The following is a 3479-nucleotide window of genomic DNA, read 5'->3' as shown; positions in this document are numbered from 1 at the left end:
GGGTTGCTATTCATCAACTGAACCACGTCAAATTAGATTAAAGGGATCCGAGTGTGCATTTCATGTGACCCGATTCTAATTTCCCACAAGGTCAAATAGAACGTGTCGTGAATCACGGGTGCATTTCATGTAGCGTGACTTGCGATATGTTTTAAATAACCTTGAATTAATTCTTTAAATAAGTAAAAGCGGGTTTCAAAAGTTAAAATGCACATAGGTTTAAAAGTGTTTTAAAATCAGATAAATTGGCCAATAACAACAGTTGAGCGACTGTGCTAGAACCACAGAACTCGGGAATGCCTAATACCTTCTCCCGGGTTAACAGAATTCCTTACCCGGATTTCTGTGTTCGCGGACTGTAAAACAGAGTCAATCTTTCCTCGATTCGGGATTTAAAACCGGTGACTTGGGACACCATAAACTACCCCAAGTGGCGACTCTGAATTTAATAAATAAATTGTCACGACCCCAACCCCGGTCGTGATGGCGCCCAACACAATGCTAGGCAAGCCCGACCACTACAACACTCTCAACCCTCGTACGAAGCTCATTACCAATTAATAGAGTAAAATTACCAATTTAACATGATTACATTCCGTGATAACAGTAAAAATAGTGCGGAAAGCCATAAGAATATCAATACAACTCCCAAAAGATCTGGTGTCACGAGTCGAGCCTCTAGATACAAATGAGTAGCAGCCTATACATGAGAAGTCTAGCATGCGGAAATAAAAGGGATAAGGGGAGAAATCGGGTCCTGCGGATGCCAGGCAGCTACCTCAATAACTCCGGTGACAGTCTGGACAGCAGCAAAACAACTCTACTAAGCCTCCGGGATACCTGTATCTTCACACATGGTGCAGGGAGTAAAGAAAGTACTCCGACTCAGTGAGTAATAGCAATAAATAACGACTGAGGATAAGAAAACTCGTAAAAAGCACTAAGCAGTTCTATATCGAAGCAGTAAGAACATTTAAACAGCAACTGAATGAAGAAACCAGATAAAATCCTTTAAGCCAGTACTCAACTCATTTACTCCTCACGATAACCGAAATCATAATTATACCGCTGCGGCGTGCAGCCCGATCCATATAGTATACTGCTGCGGCGTGCAGCCCGATCCAATAATAGTAGTCGACTGCGCTCACTGGGGGTGTGCAGACTCCGGAGGGGCTCCTTCAGCCTAAGCGCTATACTACTGTGGCGTGCAGTCCGATCCATATAAATATACTACTGCGGCGTGTAGCCCGATCTGTATAATATATATACCGCTGCAACGTGCAGCCCGATCCGATACATATCAAATACCCTACAGGTCGGCACAAGGCCCCAAACATGGCAGCTAGCCCAAACTAATAGAATCAGCAATCGGGATGGACCAAGTCCAAATCCCCAGCAGCAATGGACCCCACGCTCATCATGCGGCGTGTGTCTCACCTCAACATAGCACTACGTTGTGCAATTCCGGGGTTTCAAACCCTCAGGACATCATTTATAACCATTACTCACCTCAAGATGGCCAAAGTCCTAGCTCGATATGCCCTTGCCTCGCAAATCAACCTCCTCATGCGTAGAATCTGGTCAAAACCACAAGGAATACATTACAATAGGCTAAGGGAACATAACCCAATCGAAAAGACTCGAAAATTATAAAAAATCACAAAGTTGGCAAAACCCGAGCCCCGGGCCCACTTCTCGAAAAATTACAAAATTCACATCACCGGATTCCTCATCTCGCCACGAGTCTATACATATCAAATTTACCAAAATCCGAGCTCAATTGCTCCCTCAAATCCCAAATTTTCATTTCGAAAGTCAAGCCCTAGTTCTTCCAATTTTACTCAAATTTCCATGAGTTTAAGGGTTGATTCTTCAATAAAATGATGTTTCTAAGCCATAGGACTCACATCCAATCGATTCCCAGTCAAGACCCTCTTTAAACCTCGTTAAAAGCTCTCAAGGATACAACAATGGAGGAAATGGGACTTGGTTCGCGGATGAAATGTTATAAAAACCCTTCTGCCCAGCTATAATTTCTTCTATGCGATCGCGGCCGTAGGCTCGTGATCGCGATGAGCAAATTCCCAAGGCTTCAAAAACGTTCTATGCGAATGCGACAGGGGCTCCGCGATCGCGATGCTTCACTTTCCAAACCTACGCGAACGCGGCTCATGTGATGTGAACGCGATGAATAAAATATGCTGGCCCCAAAATCCTCTTATGCGAACGCGGTCTATACCACGCGAACGCGAAGCTTCCGCTTCCAATGCTATGTGAACGCGTCCCAATGACTGCGATCGCGAAAGCCAAATCCCCTCTGCAATAACTGCTGAAAACCTGCAACTTTTAAGAGCCAAACTTGGTCCGATTGACCATCCGAAATCACCCCGAGGCCCCCGGGACCTCAACCAAAAGCACCAACACATCCTAAAACATCATTCAAACTTGTTCCAATCATCAAAACACATCAAACAACGCGAAAACCATTAAATCACCTCGGATTCAAGCCTAAGTTCTTAAAAACTTCCGAAATACGCATTTGATCAAAAACCCAACCAAAACACCTCCGAATGACCTGAAATTTTGCACACACATCCAAAATCACCTAACCAAGCTACTGCAACTCTCGGAATTCCATTCCGACCCCCGGATCAAAATCTCACCTACCAACCGGAATTCGCCAAAATACTTACTTCGCCAATTCAAGCCTAATTCTACACCGGACCTCCAAAATCAATTCCGATCTCACTCCTAAGTCACAAATAATCCCCCGAAGCTAACCGAATCACTGGAAATCACACCCGAGCCCTCTAACTCAATAGTCAACATCCGGTTGACTTTTCCAAAACAAGCCTTATACACTATACAATCAAATCTAAATTTTTTTTATGAATTTCTATTCTAATAGAGGGGTAGGTGTTTGTTGTTGAGAACTCCAAAACCGAAAAGGAATTTGAAAATTTTTCTGGTATGGAATCATAGTCTATATAATTAGAATTATGATTTAAGAGTATCCATTAACTATAGTGTAAAAGATATAGACCATCAATCAGTTGATTCTTAAGTATAATAATTAAGTATAATGATAATGTATTATCCAGTTAGCTACTTTTTTTATTACAAATAAAAATACAATTTTCCCCTCAAATATGAATACTAGATTGGACTTTTACAAAGCCCCTTATCGGATTTGAACCGATGACTTACGCCTTACCATGGCGTTACTCTACCACTGAGTTAAAAGGGCCTTTTTGATTTAATTCCGGAATTATTCACTATGTTGAATAAAAATGAAAATATATATATTCAATCAAATCTTTTTACCTTTGTTTCTAGAAAGAAAAGAATTTGGAGAAATTTTAGGTCTCACCGAATCACACGTAGAGATATTGATAACACACAAGAGACTAAGTGTCTCATTTCCATTCTAAAACCAATCCAATTCGACTCGATCACCTCAAATACCGATAATGAAGCAT

The 3479-nt window shown here is 41.8% G+C and overlaps 1 non-coding gene across 1 annotated transcript; it reads right to left on the bottom strand.

Moving 5' to 3' along the window:
• Window positions 3176–3247, bottom strand: TRNAT-GGU. The gene has a single exon. It is a non-coding gene; the product is annotated as a tRNA-Thr (tRNA).

This window comes from Nicotiana attenuata, chromosome 9, assembly GCF_001879085.1.
Source record: "Nicotiana attenuata strain UT chromosome 9, NIATTr2, whole genome shotgun sequence".
Classification (NCBI taxonomy): domain Eukaryota; kingdom Viridiplantae; phylum Streptophyta; class Magnoliopsida; order Solanales; family Solanaceae; genus Nicotiana; species Nicotiana attenuata.
Note: the sequence above shows the minus strand (reverse complement) of the source record. Positions and strands in the feature narration are given on the sequence as shown.